General features: G+C 41.7%; 1 pseudogene; it reads right to left on the reverse strand.

Moving 5' to 3' along the window:
• Window positions 1-13,017: 13,017 nt before the first annotated feature.
• Window positions 13,018-14,277, reverse strand: LOC129536079 (olfactory receptor 9K2-like; annotated as a pseudogene).
• Between the last annotated feature and the right edge of the window lie 7,385 nt (window positions 14,278-21,662).

Here is a 21,662-nt window from a genome sequence, read left to right on the forward strand (position 1 = left end):
CTATTATGACTTTCTTGTTTGTGGTTTATTTTCTGTGGATAGGGTTTTCCATTTTCTTGCTTTCTGCCTAAAGAACTTCCTTTAGCATTTGTTGTAAAGATGATTTGGTGGTGCTGAATTATTTTAGCTTTTGCTTATCTGGAATGCTTTTGATTTCTCTATCAAATCTGAAGAAGAGTCTTGCAGGATAGAGTACTCCTGGTTGTAGTTTCTTTCCTTTCATCACTTTAAATATGTCATGCCATTCCCATCTGGTTGTCGAGTTACTGGTAAGAAATCAGCCTGTGATTCATTTCAATGTATGGCAAAACCTGCTACATTATTGTTAAGTAATTAGCCTCCAATTAAAATAAATAAAGTTTGAAAAAAAGAAATCAGCCTGATGGGAGTTCCCTTGTATGTTATCATTTTTCACTTGTTGCTTTTAATATTTTATCTTTGTCTTTACTTTTTGTGAGTTTGATTACTGTGTGTCTTGGTATGTTTTTCCTTTGGTTTATCCCGCCTGGGATTCTCTCTACTTCCTAGACTTGATTATTTCCCTTCCCATGTTAGGGAAGTTTTCAGCTATTATTTCTTCAAATATTTTCTCAGGTCTTCTCTCTCTCTCTCTCTCTTCTCCTTCTGGGGCCTCTATAATGCAAATGTTCATGCTTTTAATGTTGTTGCAGGTCTCTTAGGCTATCTTCATATCTTTTCATTCTTTATTCTATATTCTGTTCTGCAGCAGTGATTTCCACCAAACTGTCCTTCGGGTCATTTCTCTGTGTTTACGCCTCAGTTATTCTGTTCTGGATTCCTTCTAGTGTATTATTCATTTCTGTTTGCTTGTTCTTTAGTTCTTGTAGATCTTTGGTAAACATTTTTTGTGTCTTCTCAATCTTTGCCTCCATTCCTTTTCTGAGAACCTGAATCATACTCACTATCATTATTCTGAATTCTTTTTCGGGAAGGTTGCCTATCTCTACTTCATTTAGTTGTTTTTCTGGGGTTTTATCTTGTACCTTCATCTGGAAGGCAGCTTTCTGCTTTTTCATGCTAATTAACTTTCTGCAATGTGGTTTTAATGTGATATTAAGAAGAGGTAGCAAGAATACATAAAAGAATTATACAAAAAAGATCTTCATGACCCAGATAATCATGATGGTGTGATCACTCACCTAGAGCCAGACATCCTGGAATGTGAGGTCAAGTGGGCATTAGGAAGTATCACTATGAACAAAGCTACTCAAGGTGATGGAATTCCAGTTGAGCTATTTCAAATCCTAAAAGATGATGCTGTGAAAGTGCTGAACTCAATATGCCAGCAAATTTGGAAAACACAAACAGTGGCCACAGGACTGGAAATGGTCAGTTTTCATTCCAATCCCAAAGAAAGGCAATGCCACAGAATGTTCAAACTACCACACAATTCCACTCATCTCACATGCTAGCAAAGTAATGCTCAAAATTCTCCAAGCCAGGCTTCAGAAATATGTGAACCGTGAACTTCCAGATGTTCAAGCTGAATTTATAAAAGGCAGAAGAACCAAAGATCAAATTGCCAACATCCGTTGGATCATCGAAAAAACAAGGGAGTTCCAGAAAAACATCTACTGCTTTATTGACTATAACAAAGCCTTTGAGTGTGTGGATACAAAAAACTGAGGAAAATTCTTAAAGAGATGGGAATACCAGACCATCTGACCTGCCTCCTGAAAATCTGTATGCAGGTAAAGAAACAACAGTTAGAACTGGACATGGAACAACAGATTGGTTCCAAATCAGGAAAGGAGTACGTCAATGATGCATTTTGTCACCTTGATTATTTAACTTATATTATAGAGAGTGCATCATGTGAAATGCTTGGCTGAATGAAGCATAAGCTTGAATCAAGATTGCTAGGAGAAATATCAATAACCTCAGATACGCAGATGAAACCACCCTTATGGCAGAAAGCAAAGAAGAACTAAAGAGCTTCTTGATGAAAGTGAAAGAGGAGAGTGAAAAATTTGGCTTAAAATTCAACATTCCGAAAACTAAGATCATGGCATCTGGTTCCATCACTTCATGGCAAATATATGGGGAAACAATGGAAACAGTGGCAGATTTTATTTTGGGGGGCTTCAAAATCACTGCAGATGGTGACTGCAGCCATGAAATTAAAAGATGCTTGCTCCTTGGAAGAAAGGCTATGACCAACCTAGACAGCATATTAAAAAGCAGAGACATTACTTTGCCAACCAAGGTCTGTCTAGTCAAAGCTATGGTTTTTCCAGTAGTCATGGATGGATGTGAGAGTTGGACTATAAAGAAAGCAGAGTGCTGAAGAACTGATGCTTTGAATTGTGGTATTGGAGAAGACTCTTTAGAGTCTCTTGGACTGCAAGGAGATCCAACCAGTCCATCCTAAAGGAAGTACGTCCGGAATATTCATTGGAAGGACTGATGCTGAAGCTGAAACTCCAATACTTTGGCGACCTGATGCAAAGAACTTACTCATTGGAAAAGACCCTGATGCTGGGAAAGATTGAAGGCGGGACGAGACAGGAACGACAGAGGATGAGATGGTTGGATGGCTTCACTCACTCAATGGACATGAGTTTGAATAAGCTCCAGGAGTTGGTGATGGACAGGGAAGCCTGGCATGCTGCAGTCCATGGAGTCTCAAAGAGTCGGCCACAATTGAGCAACTGAACTGAACTGAATGTGGTTTTGTTTTAGTCGCTGTGGGATTGTGGTTCTTCTTACTTCTTCTATCTGCCCTCTGATGGAGAAGGTTAAGAGGCTTGTGTAAGAACTTCCTAATGGGAGGGACTAGTGGTGGGAAAAACTGGGTCTTACTCTGGTGGGCATCTTTTTTTTTGGGGGGGTGTTAGTTCTAAAAGGTCTTGTAGGTCTTCATAGAACCACTCAACTTCGGCTTCTTCAGCGTTACTAGCTGGGGCATAGGCTTGGATTATTGTGATATTGAATGGTTTGCCTTGGAAATGAAGAGAAATCATTCTGTCGTTTTTAAGATTGCATCCAAGTACTGCATTTCGGACTCTTTTGTTGACCATGATTGCTATTCCATTTCTTCTAAGGGATTCCTGCCCACAGTAGTAGATATAATGGTCATCTGTGTTAAATTCACCCATTCCAGTCTGTGATTCCTAGAATGTTGATGTTCATTCTTGCCATCTCCTGTTTGACGACTTCCAATTTGCCTTGGTTCATGGACCTAACATTCCAGGTTCCTATACAATATTGCTCTTTACAGCATCGGACCTTGCTTCTATCACCAGTCACATCCACAACTGGGTATTGGTTTTGCTTTGGCTCCATCCCTTCATGCCTTCTGGAGTTATTTCTCCACTGATCTCCAGTAGCATGCTGGGCACCTACCAACCGGGGGAATTCCTCATTCAGTATCCTATCATTTTGCCTTTTCATACTGTTCATGGGGTTCTCAAGGCAAGTATACTGAAGTGGTTTGCCATTCCCTTCTCCAGTGGACCACATTCGGCTGTGGTCCATGTGATCAGAAAACTAGTTTTCTGTGATTATTATTTCAGTGTGTCTGCCCTCTGATGCCCCCTCGCAGTACCTACCGTCTTATTTGGGTTTCTCTTACCTTGGTCATGGGATATCTCTTCATGCCTGCTCCAACAAAGCGCAGCCACTGCACCTTACCTTGGACGAGGGGTATCTCCTCAAGGCCGCCCCTCCTGACCTTGAACGTGGAGTAGCTCCTCTCGGCCCTCCTGTGCCCACACAGCCACTGCCTATTGGACGTGGGGTAGCTCCTCTCAGCCGCGCTTCTGTGCGTGGTTGGTTGAGCCGGAGCCAGCGTCTCTCGCGTCTGCACCGCCGGAGCCGGCATCTCTCGCGTCTGCAGAAACACCTGGAGTAACAGGAAAATTTGGCCTTGGAGCACGGAATGAAGCAGGGCAAAGGCGAATAGAGTTTTGCCAAGAGAACGCACTGGTCATAGCAAACACCCTTTTCCAACAACACAAGAGCAGACTCTACACATGGAAATCACCAAATGGTCAAACAAAAACCAGATTGATTATATTCTCTGCAGCCAAAGATGGAGAAGCTCTATACAGTTAGCAAAAACAAGACTAGGAGCACTGTGGCTCAGATCATGAACTCCTTATTGCCAAATTCAGACTGAAATTGAAGAAAGTAGGGAAAACCACTAGACCATTCAGATATGACCTAAATCAAATCCCTTATGATTATACAGTGGAAGTGAGAAATAGATTTAAGGGACTAGATCTGATAGATAGAGTGCCTGATGAACTCTGGACGGAGGTTCGTGACATTGTACAGGAGACAGGGACCAAGACCACCCCCAAGGAAAAGAAATGCAAAAAAGAAAAATGGCTGTCTGAGGAGGCCTTACAAATAGCTGAGAAAAGAAGAGAGGCGAAAAGCAAAGGAGAAAAGAAAAGATTTAAGTATCTGAACGAAGAGTTCCAAAGAATAGCAAGGAGAGATAAGAAAGCCTTCCTCAGTGATCAATGCAAAGAAATAGAGGAAAACAACAGAATAGGAAAAACAAGAGATCTCTTCAAGAAAATTAGAGATTCCAAGGGAACATTTCATGCAAAGATGGGCTCGATAAAGGACAGAAATGGTATGGACCTAACAGAAGCAGAAGATATTAAGAAGAGGTGGCAAGAATACACAGAAGAACTGTACAAAAAAGATCTTCATGACCAAGATAATCACGATGGCATGATCACTCACCTGGAGCCATCATCTTGGAATGTGAAGTCAAGTGGGCCTTAGAAAACATCACTACGAACAAAGCTAGTGAAGGTGATGGAATTCCAGTTGAGAAATTTCAAATATTGAAAGATGATGCTGTGAAAGTGCTGCACTCAATATGCCAGCAAATTTGGAAAACTCAGCAGTGGCCACAGGACTGGAAAAGGTCAGTCTTCATTCCAATCCCAAAGAAAGGCAATGCCAAAGAATGCTCAAACTACCGCACAATTGCACTCATCTCACACGCTACTAAAATCATGCTCAAAATTCTCCAAGCCAGGCTTCAGCAATATGTGAAATCCCAGATGTTCAAGCAGGTTTTAGGAAAGGCAGAGGCACCAGAGATCAAATTGCCAACATCCGCTGGATCATGGAGAAAGCAACAGAGTTCCAGAAAAACATCTATTTCTGCTTCATTGACTATGCCAAAGCCTTTGACTGTGTCGATCACAATAAACTGTGGAACATTCTGAAAGAGATGGGAATACCAGACCACCTGACCTGCCTCTTAAGAAACCTGTATGCAGGTCAGGAAGCAACAGTTAGAACTGGACATGGAACAATAGACTGGTTCCAAATAGGAAAGGGTGTACGTCAAGGTTGTATATTGTCACCTTACTTATTTAACTTCTATGCAGAGTACATCATGAGGAACGCTGGGCTGGAAGAAGCACAAGCTGGAATCAAGATTGCTGGTAGAAATATCAATAACCTCAGATAAGCAGATGACACTACCCTTATGGCAGAAAGTGAAGAGGAACTCAAAAGCCTCTTGATGAAAGTGAAAGAGGAGAGTGAAAAGGTTGGCTTGAAGCTCAATATTCAGAAGACAAAGATCATGGCATCTGGTCCCGTCACTTCATGGGAAATAGATGGAAAAACAGTGGAAACAGTGTCAGACTTTGTTTTTTTGGGCTCCAAAATCACTGCAGATGCTGATTGCAGCCATGAAATTAAAAGACGCTTGCTCCTTGGAAGGAAAGTTATGACCAGCCTAGATAGCATATTAAAAAGCAGAGACATTACTTTGCCAACAAAGGTCCGTCTAGTCAAGGCAATGGTTTTTCCCGTGGTCATGTATGGATGTGAGAGTTGGACTGTGAAGAAGGCTGATCGCCGAAGAATCGATGCTTTTGAACTGTGGTGTTGGAGAAGACTCTTGAGAGTCCCTTATACTGCAAGGAGATCCAACCAGTCCATTCTAAAGAAGATCAATCCTGGATGTTCATTGGAGGGACTGATGCTAAAGCTGAAACTGCAATACTTTGGCCACCTCATGCGACGAGTTGACTCACTGGAAAAGACTCTGATGCTGGGAAAGGTTGGGGGTGGGAGGAGAAGGGGACGACGGAGAATGAGATGGCTGGATGGCATCACCGACTCTGTGGACATGAGTTTGAGTGTACTCCGGGAGTTGGTGATGGACAGGGAGGCCTGGCGTGCTGTGATTCATGGGGTCGTGGAGAGTCGGACACGACTGAGCGACTGAACTGAACTGAACTGAACCCAGCCCTGACATTCTAGTTTGGGAAAGGGGGAGATGGGATGTATTTTATAAAGGAGAAATAGTGTAATATCAGAGTAAAGAAAGACATGATTATATGGAAAGAACAATGGGTGGTCAGCTAAAGCTCTTCAAGCTATAACTGAAAGAGTAAGGTGGGGTGTATTGTGGCAAGAACTATGAGAAGAGTAGGAAGGAGAACAAATGCAAAGACCCTAAGGTAAGGAAGAGTTTGTTACATATGAAGAACTGAAGGAGGTGAATATAGCTGAAGCATAGTTGAAGCTGGGTTGACCCTAAGATTGAAGAGACAGTCAAGGAACCTCCATTGATCTAGAGCCTTGTAGGCAGGGAAAACATTTGAGTTTTAATTCCAAACATGACAGAATGCCATTGAAAGTTTTTTACACCAGAGAACAGCATAATCTGATTTTCTTTCAATAAGATTGTTATAGTTGCTGTGTAGAAAATGGATAGTAGAAGTAGCAAGAGTGACTCTCCACACTCTAGCTGTCCACTTAGAAGCCTACTCTAAGTATAATGGCTGTTAAAATTAGAGGACTAGCTCTGGCGATGTAGACATGATGGAAACAAGATAAACTCGGAGTGTTAAAATAACATTTGAGATCCTCATTTACCATTCATTAGTATCTAAATATGTTCATTGATAAATAGCAATACAAGCATGTTATTTGGAAATGAGACATAGAAAACTGCTAGAAATATTGAAGATAGTTGGGCGTAGAGAAGTGGGAGGGAGGAATGCTATATTTTGTTATAAATATAGTGTAAATGTATGTATGTGTAACCTTTGTTGTGAAAAGGTCAGAGAGGTGTGATGGATGGAGGAAGTCAGAGGGATTTTTTTTTTAAGTAGGACATAAGTACATTGGCAGAATGGCATGAATAATAAGCAGAGAAGGAAAATATGATTTAATGGATCTTTTCATCATTGAACTTTTTTTTTCAAAAAATGTACCATACAGTGTGTTGGTTTTAAGTAAAAGCTTATCAGTTCTTTTGGAGAAGGCAATGGCAAGCCACTCCAGTACTCTTGCCTGGAGAATCCCATGTTCCGAGGAGCCTGGTGGGCTGCCATCTATGGGGTCGCACAGAATCGGATACGACTGAAGCGACTTAGCAGTAGCAGCAGCAACCCAGCTCTGGGGTCTGTGGTCAAGTTAATGGTGACTTTCAAGAGTGTTTATGCCAAAAGGAACCTTCCCTGACAGCTGCTGCCAGTCCCCCGGCCCCTGCAGTGAGCCCCTGCTGACCCATGCCTCCACAGGAGACCCTCCAAGACTAGCTGGTAGTTTTGGTTCAGTTTCCTGTGGAGTCACTCCTTTCCTCTGAGCCTTGGTGCAGGCATGGTTTTGTTTATGCCCTCCAAGTCTGGAGTCTCTGTTTCTCCCATTCCTGTGAAAGTCTTCTAATCAAATCCTGTTGGGTTTCAAGGTCCGAGTCCCTGGGATTCCCAGTCCTTTTGTCAAGTCCCCAGGCTGGGAAGACTGAAGTATGGGTCTGAACCTTCACAACAGTGGGAGAACTTTGGTATTATTTTCTCCAGTTTGTGGGTCACCCCCACGATGGGAATGGAATTTGATTTTATCATGATTGTGCCCCTCCTACCATCTCACTGCTGCTGCTTCTTTGTCTTTGGACATGGGGTATCTTTTTTTGGTAGGTTCCAGCATACTCCTGTTGATGGTTGTTCAACAGCTAGCTGTGATTTTAGTGCTCTTGCAGAAGGGTATTCCAGTTGAGCTATTTCAAATCTTGAAAGATGATGCTGTGAAAGTGCTTCACTCAATATGCCAGCAAATTTGGAAAACTCAGCAGTGGCCACAGGACTGGAAAAGGTCAGTCTTCATTCCAATCCCAAAGAAAGGCAATGCCAAAGAATGCTCAAACTACCGCACAATTGCACTCATCTCACACACTAGTAAAGTCATGCTCAAAATTCTCCAAGCCAGGCTTCAGCAATATGTGAAATCCCAGATGTTCAAGCAGGTTTTAGGAAAGGCAGAGGCACCAGAGATCAAATTGCCAACATCCGCTGGATCATGGAGAAAGCAAGAGAGTTCCAGAAGAGCATCTATTTCTGCTTCATTGACTATGCCAAAGCCTTTGACTGTGTCGATCACAATAAACTGTGGAACATTCTGAAAGAGATGGGAATACCAGACCACCTGACCTGCCTCTTGAGAAATCTGTATGCGGGTCAGGAAGCAACAGTCAGAACTGTACATGAAACAACAGACTGGTTCCAAATAGGAAAAGGAGTACGTCAAGGCTGTATATTGTCACCCTGCTTATTTAACTTATATGCAGAGTACATCATGAGGAACGCTGGGCTGGAAGAAGTACAAGCTGGAATCAAGATTGCTGGGAGAAATATCAATAATCTCAGATATGCAGATGATACTACCCTTATGGCAGAAAGTGAAGAGGAACTCAAAAGTCTCTTGATAAAAGTGAAAGAGGAGGTGGAAAGGTTGACTTGAAGCTCAACCTTCAGAAAACAAAGATCATGGCATATGGTCCCATCACTTCATGGGAAATAGATGGAAAAACAGTGGAAACAGTGTCAGACTTTTTATTTTTGGGGGCTCCAAAATCACTGCAGATGCTGATTGAAGCCATGAAATTAAAAGACGCTTACTCCTTGGAAGGAAAGTTATGACCAGCCTAGATAGCATATTAAAAAGCAGAGACATTACTTTGCCAACAAAGGTCCGTCTAGTCAAGGCTATGGTTTTTGCCATGGTCATGTATGGATGTGAGAGTTGGACTGAAGAAAGCTGATCGCTAAAGAATTGATGCTTTTGAACTGTGGTGTTGGAGAAGACTCTTGAGAGTCCCTTGTACCGCAAGGAGATCCAACCAGTCCATTCTAAGGGAGATTGATCCTGGGTGTTCATTGGAGGGACTGATGCTAAAGCTGAAACTCCAATACTTTGGCCACCTCATGCGACGAGTTGACTCACTGGAAAAGACTCTGATGCTGGGAAAGGTTGGGGGTGGGAGGAGAAGGGGACGACCAAGAATGAGATGGCTGGATGGCATCACCGACTCTGTGGACATGAGTTTGAGTGAACTCCGGGAGTTGGTGATGGACAGGGAGGCCTGGCGTGCTGTGATTCATGGGGTCGTGGAGAGTCGGACACGACTGAGCTACTGAACTGAACTGAACTGCAGAAGGGTATGAGTGCACATCCTTCTACCCTTCTACTCCATCATCTTGAAATGGAACCCCTACTTGTAATTTTTAAGTAAAGCTTTTTAAAATTACACTGGCATACTTCAATGCCCATCAATAACATAAAGTGATAAAGCAGTTTCCCTGACGACAATCGTATGTCCTTCAAATATATTTTCCATGTATCCCTAAGACTTTCCTTGTCTAGTTAAGGTGTTGCTTTTAGTCTAGTTGTTGTTTGGCACTTTGATGTGATTTGAGATCAGATTATTTCATGAAACTGATTAGCCTTCAGCCTGTACTCTGCAGAAAAGTGACTGCTCCTGCTAAAGTGGATAGCCTTTGAAAGGTTGTTGTTGAACCACACAAAGTCGCTGGGATTCTTGGCCTCCGGGGGAGAAGAATTCAATCCGGGGCCAGAGACAAGGCTTGATCACTCAGAGCTTTTGTGTAACAAAGTTTTATTAAAGTATAAAGGAGATACTCACTGGAAAAGACTCTGATGCTGGGAAAGGTTGGGGGCGGGAGGAGAAGGGGACGACAGAGAATGAGATGGCTGGATGGCATCACCAACTCTGTGGACATGAGTTTGAGTGAACTCCGGGAGTTGGTGATGGACAGGGAGGCCTGGCGTGCTGTGATTCATGGGGTCGCAGAGAGTCGGACAGGGTGGAAAGAGTATCCACTTGCTAGTGTTAGCAATGGAGTTATATCAGTTCAGTTCAGTTCAGTCGCTCAGTCATGTCCAACTCCTTGCGACCCCATGAATCACAGCACGCCAGGCCTTCCTGTCCATCACCAACTCCCGGAGTTCACTCAAACTCATGTCCATCTAGTCGGTGATGCCATCCAGCCATCTCATTCTCTGTCGTCCCCTTTTCCTCCCGCCCCCAATCCCTCCCAGCATCAGAGTCTTTTCCAGTGAGTCAACTCGTTGCATGAGGTGGCCAAAGTATTGGAGTTTCAGCTTTAACATCAGTCCTTCCAATGAACACCCAGGATTGATCTCCTTTAGAATGGACTGGTTGGATCTCCTTGCAGTCCAAGGGACTCTCAAGAGTCTTCTCCAGCACCACAGTTCAAAAGCATCAATTCTTCAGCAATCAGCTTTCTTCAGAGTCCAACTCTCACATCCATACATGACCACAGGAAAAACCATAGCCTTGACTAGTTGGACCTTTGTTGGCAAAGTAATTTCTCGGCTTTTTAGTATGCTATCTAGGTTGGTCATAACTTTCCTTCCAAGGAGTAAGCATCTTTTAAGACCAGACCTACTCCCATAATTTACATTTTAAGATAACAGGATTAGCCAGAGGGTTTAATCCAGAGACTGTCCTCAGGCAGGATACATAATCCTAAAAAATGTAGAGGAAAAAAGTTTGTCCTTTCTTCATCCTTGAGAATTCCAGCAACCTCTCTCCTTGGGGACCCCTAGACTTCTTAATAACCTGCCTAGGAAATGACTCTCTCACCTTCAACCCATTCATTCAGGAACAGAGTTTTTTTCCTGTGAAACAATGTTGGGCTTTTCAGCCTTTGAAGGGCTAAAGAAGATTACTCTTCTTACCTAGCAAAGTCTCAGCCAGTGAAAAGCCATGGTCTTGTGCATAAGAGCTTTCCCAAGTTCCTCTTCCTTCTTATAGAACTATTCTCCTTCCTTTGGCATGCAGAGACTTGCATGTGGCTCACCATGAATACAGACAACAAATTGCAATTCTCTGATGACTCCAATTTCCCGTGGTCATGTATGGATGTGAGAGTTGGACTATGAAGAAAGCTGATCGCTGAAGAATAGATGCTTTTGAACTGTGGTGTTGGAGAAGACTCTTGAGAGTCCCTTGGACTGCAAGGAGATCCAACCAGTCCATTCTAAAGATCAATCCTGGGTGTTCATTGGAAGGACTGATGCTAAAGCTGAAACTACAATACTTTGGCCACCTCATGCGACGAGTTGACTCACTGGAAAAGACTCTGATGCTGGGAAAGTTGGGGGCGGGAGGAGAAGGGGACGACAGAGAATGAGATGGCTGGATGGCATCACTGACTCGGTGGACATGAGTTTGCGTAAACTCTGGGAGTTGGTGATGGACAGGGAGGCCTGGTGTGCTGTGATTCATGGGGTCGTGGAGAGTCGGACACGACTGAGTGACTGAACTGAACTGAACTGATGACCCCAAAGTCCCAAAGTCTGCTCAGTCAAGTCTGATTCTTTGGCATCTGCTGATCTCAAAGTCTGGATCCAAAGTCTGCTCAGTCAAGTCTGACTCTTCGTGACCCCGTGGAATGTAGCATGCCAGGTTCCTCTGCCTGTGAAATTCTCCAGGCAAGAATGTTGGAGTGGGTAGCCATTCCCTACTCTAGGGATCTCCATGACCCAGGAATTAAACCAGGTTCTCTTGCATTGCAGGTGGATTCTTTACCATCTGAGCCACTAGGAGTTGCGTGTAAAGGAAGGAGCCATTCCAAAGACTAAACTAGACAAAATAATTGCTTAAGCACTATAATAATATATAAAAACAGTGTTCTGCAGTTTGCCATAAAAATTAATAGAAATTAGTCTTTTGAAATAAAATGATATTTGAGATTAGTATGAAAATTCATCTTGAAAAATGTATCTGCAATGTCCATAGCATCTCCAAAATCCAAGATATTTATGTTTGACAATTATGGCAGAAAGTGAAGAGGAACTCAAAAACCTCTTGATGAAAGTGAAAGAGGAGAGTGAAAAGGTTGGCTTGAAGCTCAACATTCAGAAAACAAAGATCATGGCATCTGGTCCCATCACTTCATGGGAAATAGATGAGGAAACAGTGGAAATAGTGTCAGACTTTATTTTGGGGGGCTCCAAAATCACTGCAGATGCTGATTGCAGCCATGAAATTAAAAGACACTTACTCCTTGGAAGGAAAGTTATGACCAACCTAGATAGTATATTAAAAAGCAGAGACATTACTTTGCAACAAAGGTCCGTCTAGTCAAGGCTATGGTTTTTCCTGTGGTCATGTATGGATGTGAGAGTTCGACTGTGAAGAAAGCTGATGGCCGAAGAATTGATGCTTTTGAACTGTGGTGCTGTAGAAGACTCTTGAGAGTCCCTTGGACTGCAAGGAGATCCAACCAGTCCGTTCTAAAGGAGATCGATACTGGTGTTCATTGGGAGGACTGATGCTAAAGCTGAAACTCGAATACTTTGGCCACCTCATGCGTCGAGTTGACTCACTGGAAAAGACTCTGATGCTGGGAAGGATTGGGGGCGGGAGGAGAAGGGGACGACAGAGAATGAGATGGCTGGATGGCATCACTGACTAGATGGACATGAGTTTGAGTGAACTCCGGGAGTTGGTGATGGAAAGGGAGGCCTGGCGAGCTGTGATTCATAGGGTCGCAAAAAGTCGGACATGACTGAGCGACTGAACTGAACTGAAGATGGAAAAAAAAGCACTACATGGAAATAATACACTACCTTTAAAAAGCTTTTGACAATATTTCTATGATACTCAGGAGAATAATTTCATCGATGACCAAAGGAGTACAAAGTAAACAAACACCACTCATTAGTGGAAGAAAATAATAATCACAGAATAGTACTTTTCTTCTCCAAAAGTTTATTTAGTGCTTCTTTGACTTGACATCTTTGTTTCTCAAAGAGTAAATCAAAGGATTCAACATGGGAGTGACTATGGTATAACACAAGGAGGCCACTTTACTGAGCTCAGGATATGTGTCAGGAGTGAGATACATAAAAAAGACAGCACCATACAGTACACTCTCGACTCCCAGTTGGGAGCTGCAAGTGGAGAAGGCTTTCTTACATCCTTCGGTGGAGGGTATCTTTAGAACTGTGGACACAATGTACAAATATGAAATAACAATATCTATGATGGTAGGCAAGATAATGAGGACAGATAAGGTGAAAGACGGAGAAGGCAATGGCAAGCCACTCCAGTACTCTTGCCTAGAAAATCCTATGGATGGAGGAGCCTGGTAGGCTGCAGTCCGTGGGGTCGCTAAGGGTCGGACACGACAGAGCGACTTCACTTTCACTTTTCACTTTCACACATTGGAGAAGGAAATGGCAACCCACTCCAGTGTTCTTGCCTGGAGAATCCCAGGGACGGGGGAGCCTGGTGGGCTTCCGTCTATGGGGTCACACAGAGTTGGACACGATTGAAGTGACTTAGCAGCAGTAGCAAGGTGAAAGAAACCGTTCTCAGGATGAAGAGGTCAGAACAGTCTCTGAAGTGGGCGAGTGTCACAGTATAAATGGTCAATGGCCCGAGAAGCACAAAAGGATAAAGTAAATGTCATGCTGGTCTGAAGAACTGAGCTGATACAGCCACAAAAATAGGAACCAGCCACCAACTGAACACAGAGACGTGTTGACATCTGGACAGTGCAGAGGAGTGGATTGCAGATGGCAATGAAGCGGTCATAAGCCATGACTGCCAGAAGAAACCCCTCGGTCACAATGAAGAGGGCAAAGAGAAAGAGCTGGGTCACACAGCCTGAATAGGAGATGGACTTGCTCTCAGACCAGAAGTTGATCGTAGCCTTGGGTGCAATAACAGATGAATAAAAGAGATCAGTGGAGGAGAGATTGCCTAGGAAGAAATACATTGGTGTGCTCAGCCGGGGATCAAACATAATAATGACCATCATGCCAACATTTTCTAGAAGATCATAGTGTAGATAACCAGAAATAGGAGGAAAAGGAGAACGTGGAGCTCTGGGCGGACACTGACGCCTACAAGAATGAAGTCAGTCACTTCTGAGTGGTTGCATGTTTAACCTGCTGAGAGGTACAAGGCAAAATAAACAAATGAACTCTTGACATTCATCCTAATTACAAATAATCTCTTACAATATTAGGAGTCATAAAGCTCTTCTATAATCATTATTTATTTTAACCTTAAAAATAATTAATTCATGTAAGTCATGGAATTAAATCTTTTCCTTCTGAATCTACTCCAATGTCTTTCCACCAAATACCTTTCACATTTTCAAGTATCACTTCATACTTAGGTTCTGAGGAAGTATAAACTATTTGGGCAGTGAAAGGAAACACTGTAATTTGTGTTGTGAAATGTTTTTTGAAAAATAATATATCTTATTTATATATCTTTAATCCTAAACAGGAGCAGGGATCAAAACATTTTAATTTTTGAGATTTATTCCTGTCAAACTTATTCTATAGTTAATAAGTTTATGGCTGAAGACATTTATATTTGGAAAAGGGATAGTATTTTTCCCAGAGTAGTCAATAGACAAGTAGTCAGTGGTCTTCCCTGTTGGCTCAGCTGGCAAAGAATCCGCCTTCAATGTGGGAGACCTGGGTTCGATCCCTAGGTTGGAAGAGCCCCTGGAGAAGAGAATGGCTACCCACTCCAGTATTCTGACCTGGAGAATTCCGTGGACTGTATAGTCTCAGTCAGTCAGTCAGTTCAGTCGCTCAGTCGTGTCCGACTCTCCACGACCCCATGAATCACAGCACGCCAGGCCTCCCTGTCCATCACCAACTCCCGGAGTTCACTCAAACTCATATCCACAGAGTCGGTGATGCAGTCCAGCCATCTCATTCTCTGTCGTCCCCTTCTCCTCCCGCCCCCAACCTTTCCCAGCATCAGAGTCTTTTCCAGTGAGTCAACTCGTCGCATGAGGTGGCCAAAGTATTGCAGTTTCAGCTTTAGCATCAGTCCTTCCAATGAACACCCAGGATTGATCTCCTTTAGAATGGACTGGTTGGATCTCCTTGCGGTACAAGGGACTCTCAAGAGTCTTCTCCAACACCACAGTTCAAAAGCATCAATTCTTCGGCGCTCAGCTTTCTTCACAGTCGAACTCTCACATCCATACATGACCACGGGAAAAACCATAGCCTTGACTAGACGGACCTTTGTTGGCAAAGTAATGTCTCTGCTTTTTAATGTACTATCAAGGTTGGTCATAACTTTCTTTCCAAGGAGTAAGCGTCTTGGGGTCGCAAAGAGTCGGACATGATTGAGTGCCTTTCACTTCACTTATGGCTGAAGACATTTATATCTGAAAAGGGATAGTATTTTTCCCAAAGTAGTCAATAGACAAGTAGTCAGATAGTGATTTATTGTTGGTGGCTTGGACGGTAAAGCGTCTGTCTACAATGAGGGAGACCCGGGTTCGAACCCTGGGTTGGGAAGATCCCCTGGAGAAGGAAATGACAGCGCACTCCAGTACTATTGCCTGGAAAATCCCATGGACGGAGGAGCCTGATAGGCTACAGTCCATGGGGTCGCAAAGAGTTGGACACAACTGAGCGACTCCACTTTCCACTTTCTTTTATTTGTCAAAAACGTACATAATTATGCTTTAAAATTTACTCTTACCTTCTATTATTTGGTAATTTGTCATATTCTGTAAAAAGCAGCAGAATTCCAATGTTTTTGTCTTGTTTTTAATTCTAGAAAGAGTAAACAAAGTTAATGACTATGTTACAACTACAAATACTGAAAAAATCTTTATTTCAAAATAAAAAGAACTCCCTTCCTCTCAGAATTTCCAAATACATGTTCATTTTCCCAGTTTCACATTCTTCCCATAGAGAAAATAAGAATATTTTCCTTATTGTTCTATGTAAACTACTGGCCTTTCCTTTAGTAGTTGACATTGGAAAATGTTGTTGTCCTTTGTAGAAGAGAAACAAATGAATTTTTCAATGATGCTTGGCTAACTCTGAAATACTTCCAGAAATTATATTTTGTAGTTATTCAAGGTGAATCTGAGGAATCCATCATCAGGATAGTCTCTCTCCTGTATTCTCCAGTGCTTGAATGCTTTTAAGAAGAAAAATAGATTATCTTATATCCAAGCGGAGGCCCTGAGTCACCTGGAATCTCTGATAATCTTCCAAAATAACAGCAGCAATTACTTATAATAGCTATGGTTTTGGCATAACAGTATCAATTTTTGTAATAATTGAAGCATTGAAGTTTCCTTTACCTTCTGAGAAATAGTCCTTCTGGCGGAAAAAAGAAGTGTAAATTAGTTATTAAGATGTCTAGGCTCCAGAGCCAAGGTCCATGAGACCTGGAGACAGGGACTCCAAATTTAAAAAAGAAAGAAGAAAAAAAAAAAGAAAATGGAGGGAAAAAGCAGACTGAGTCTACTAGGAGTCAGCATACATACAAGAGCTGTTTACTTGTGAGAATCCTTTGGGAGGGACGAAGATCTTTCAGTCTTAGTTTCTCCACCGAAAAGGATCATTTCAATTTACCATGGCAGCAAAGTTTTGGCAGGAAAATATAAATAAATATGAAAAGAAATACTATATGATGAGGTATAAATTATAGAAAATTTTTTCTCCTAGCCATAAAATTCATTTCATTTTCACTCAAAATTTCCCATATTTATTCTTTAAGTATATTGTATCAAATAATTGATAATAAAAATATAGCACTATGAACAAGATGAAAGACAATAAGTGTCCCCTAATTAGTTAAGTCTGTTGTTCCATGTACAGTTCTGACTGTTGCTTCCTGACCTGCATACAGGTTTCTCAAGAGGCAGGTCAGGTGGTCTGGTATTCCCATCTCTTTCAGAATTTTCCACAGTTTATCATGATCCACACAGTCAAAGGCTTTGGCATAGTCAAATAGGAAAAGGAGTACGTCAAGGCTGTATATTGTCACCTTGTTTATTTAACTTATATGCAGAGTACATCATGAGGAACGCTGGGCTGGAAGAAGCACAAGCTGGAATCAAGATTGCCAGGAGAAATATCAATAACCTAAGATATGCAGATGACACTACCTTTGTGGCAGAAAGTGAAGAGGAACTCAAAAGCCTCTTGATGAAAGTGAAAGAGGAGAGTGAAAAGGTTGGCTTGAAGCTCAACATTCAGAAAACAAAGATCATGGCATCTGGTCCCATCACTTCATGGGAAATAGATGAGGAAACAGTGGAAACAGTGTCAGACTTTATTTTGGGGGTTTCCAAAATCACTGCAGATGCTGATTTAAACCATGAAATTAAAAGACGCTTACTCCTTGGAAGGAAAGTTATGACCAACCTAGATAGTATATTAAAAAGCAGAGACATTACTTTGCAACAAAGGTCCGTCTAGTCAAGGCTATGGTTTTTCCTGTGGTCATGTATGGATGTGAGAGTTCGACTGTGAAGAAAGCTGATCGCTGAAGAATTGATGCTTTTGAACTGTGGTGTTGGAGAAGACTCTTGAGAGTCCCTTGTACCGCAAGGAGATCCAACCAGTCCATTCTAAAGGAGATCAATCCTGGGTGTTCATTGGAAGGACTGATGCTAAAGCTGAAACTGCAATACTTTGGCCACCTCATGCGACGAGTTGACTCACTGGAAAAGACTCTGATGCTGGGAAAGGTTGGGGGCGGGAGGAGAAGGGGACGACAGAGAATGAGATGGCTGGACGGCGTCACTGACTCGATGGACATGAGTTTGAGTGAACTCCGGGAGTTGGTGATGGACAGGGAGGCCTGGCGTGCTGTGATTCATGGGGTCGCAGAGAGTCGGACACGACTGAGCGACTGAACTGAACTGAACTGAACTGAATTAGTTAAGTAAAGAATAAATAATGATTGATGAGATCTAGAGATTGGTTCACTTCATAACTTTAATTGATTCAAAGATGTTTACCCAGATGTCATGTATTACATTAATAATTTCTGTTTTTCTTTTTTTCTTAAAAAATAATAATTTCTTAATAGCTCTACACTTCAAAATAATTTTTAAACTGTTCCATATCAGTCAGGAAAATCCCAATTTGTTTTTGATATAAACAAAATCATTAACTGCCATAAATACTTCTTATAACATAGTAAGGGAAGGAGAATAGGTAAAAAAGGAAGAAAATAATGATGGTTCAGAAAAATCTTCATATATGCAACTGTTTACAGGCGATAGTTGGCATTTTCCTTTCCATATTCCCCTTAGTCTCACCAATGATCACAGTATCCAGAAGTTGTATTCCCGGGGAGGTGGGGAGGGAGTGGGGAATGTAAATATTCATTAATGAAGGATCTGATCACTTGTGGTCTTGTCACGCTGAAATGCTATAGTTATTCATTAATAGTATTAGGAGGCATCCTGGAAAATTCCCTGGATCACTATCATACTCCTTTTTGTCTCCATTTTATTAATGTCTTTTGCTTATCAGTATCAGTTACTCAAAAGAATGCAGAGTGTTTTGTTCACCTGTGGTTCAGTGAAATGTATGCCCAGGAGGCAGGGGCAATTGCTGCGTGCCCTAGTAAAGTCATCCCTCTGTTGGTAGTAAATATTCTAATTGAGCAATGTCAAATGTCTCAGGCAGTGAAGAAAATATGTTAGTAGATTTTATAGTGATGGTTGGCATTCCCACTTTGACCCACTGTACTTGGACCATAGTCTGATTATGAAAGAAATATCTTCATACATTGGTTGTGAATGCAGAGCACAGACCATATTCTAGATGACAGTAACCCACTGTTGTAAAGTATTGCCAGCTAATTGGTTCAGCAAATTAATAAGTCACACTTCAATAAGTGATTCCACCATTCCATAAGTTCATCTGATTGTTTGACCAGATATATGATAATTCTTTTGACTTTTGTGGATATGAGGGCATTAACTTAATTCTCTTCTTGAGAAACGAGGGCATGTGTGTGTACTAAGTTGCTCCAGTCATGCCTGATTTTTTGCTACCCTATGGACTGCAGTCCACCAGGCTCCTATGTCCATGGGATTCTCCAGGGAAGAATACTGGAGTGGGTTGCTATGCCCTCCTCCAGGGGATCTTCCCAACCCAGAGATCAAACCTGCATCTTCTGTGGCTGCTGCATTGCAGGTGGACTCTTTACTGCTAGCCACCAGGGAAGCCCTGTAAGCCTTCTGCCAAAGCACCAGTAACATATGGTATAATAATGAGCAAAGCATTTGCTGAGTTCTAGTAGGATGGTATTAGCAGAAGCAATTTGACCAGAGAATTCCCAAGATGGTGGAGTAAGAAGATCCTGAGCTCCCCTCCTCTCGTGGGCACATTATAAATAAAATCAGAACTTACAAAAAAATATCTTCTAAAACTAAAAGTATAAGGAAGAAGACACAGTGATAAAGGTAGGGACACAGAGTCGCAGTATAGCCAAGACCCATGATCATAGCTGGGTGACCCACAAACAGGAAAATAACTGCAGTTTCAGAGGTTCTCCCCAACGAGTGAGTGGTCTGAGGCTCATATCAGGATCCCCAGGATGAGGTTCCTGTTCAGGGAAGATAAGATGAGTTTCCAGAAACTTTGGCTTTGAAGGCCAACGGGCTTACTTTTACCTCACACCAGTCAAAATGGCCATCATTTAAAAGTCCACAAGTGATAAATCCTGGAGAGGGTGTGAGGAAAAGAGAACTCTCCTATACTGTTGGTGGAAATGAAATTTGTTGCAGCCACTATGAAAAGCACCATGAAGACTCCTTTAAAAACTAAAAACAGAGTTAATGCATGATCCAGCAACCTCACTCCTGGATATATATCAAAAGAAAAGACACATGCTTATAGCAGCGATAGCAATAGTCAAGACATGGAAACAACCTAAATGTTGTCAACAGGTGAATGAAGATATGATATGTATATATAGTACAATATTACTCAGTCATAAAAAAAATGAAATAATGCCATTTGCACTAACATGGATGGATTTAGAGATTATCATACTAAGTGAAGTAAGTCAGACAGAGATAAATATCTTACAACTTATATGTGGAATCTAAAAAAAGATACAGATGAACTTATTTACAAAATTGAAATAAATTCACAGGCATAGAAAACAAACTTATGGTTACCAAAAGGGATAGTGGAGGAGAATAGGGGAGAGGTAAATTAGGAGTTTGGGATTGACATATACACACTACTATATATATATAATTCTTATCTCTTTTTCATGAACTATTCCATGAAATACAAACTGTATAGTGGCTGTTTATTGCTTTTTTGCTATCTGGTTTCCATTTTCCCTTCCTTAATAATGCCTAACTTATTTTTGAGGCATTAATAATTTTCATTTTGATACAGTCTACGGGACTTAATTTAGATGTCTTATCTTCCCTTGACAAACAAACAGGCCCATGACAAGAAAGGCCAATAGAATGTATTCTCACTGGAATTTGAAGTTTTAGCAGAGTGGCTCACAGAACTATAATACTTCAAGTTTATATTTTCCACTTGTGACATTATTTTTAGATAGGTCCCATCCAGACCATTCCTATATGTCTTGCTTCTTCGTTCTCTGCAGTGTATTTGGTCTTACCCTCTTTTAAATCAGAAACTTCTGCCTTCCTATCAATGCTGTGTGTTTACCAATGCCTTTACCCTTCTAATATATAAATCTGCCTCAGTTACTTAACTGAGTTTCTGTTATTTGCACCCAAAACCTTAAACAAATACACAAACACCATTCCAATATAATTGTTTCAGGGAAAACTAGGATCATATAATTGCCTATATGGCCAAAAATATGATACAAGAAAAAAAAATTTATACTGGGCATGGAGCCTGGATATTCACATGATTTGTGGCAAAATTGTCTACCACAACCACAGAAAACTAACCAAACTGATCACATGGACCACAGCCTTATCGAATTCAATAAAACTATGAGTCATGGTGTGTAGGGACACCCAAGATGGACGGGTCATGGTGGAGAGTTCCGACAAAACGTGGTCCACTGGAGGAGGGAATGGCAAACCACTTCAGTATTCTTGCCTTGAGAACCCCATGAACAATATGAAAAGGCAAAAAGATAGGACACTGAAAGATGAACCCCCCAGGTCAGCAGATTCCCAATATGCTACTGGAAATCAGTAGAGAAATTATTCCAGAAGAATGAAGAGATGGAGCCAAAGTAAAAACAGCACACAGTTGTGGATGTGACTGGTTATGGAAGTAAAGTCTGAGGCTGTAAAGAGCAATATTGCATAGGAACTTGGAATGTCAGGTCCATGAATCAAGGTAATATAGAAGTAGTCAAACAAGAGACGGCAAGAGTGAACATCGACATTTTAGAAATCAGCAACCTAATATGGACGGGAATGGGTGAATTTAACTCAGATGACCATTATATCAACTACTGTGAGCAAGAATTCCTTAGAAGAAATGGAGTAGCCATCATAGTCAACAAAAGAATCTGAAATGCAGTACTTGGGTGCAATCTCAAAACAACAGAATGATCTCTGTTCATTTCCAAG

The sequence above is a fragment of the Moschus berezovskii genome, chromosome 6 (assembly GCF_049115385.1).
Source record: "Moschus berezovskii isolate FMDL1 chromosome 6, NW_MosBer_1.0, whole genome shotgun sequence".
NCBI lineage: Eukaryota > Metazoa > Chordata > Mammalia > Artiodactyla > Moschidae > Moschus > Moschus berezovskii.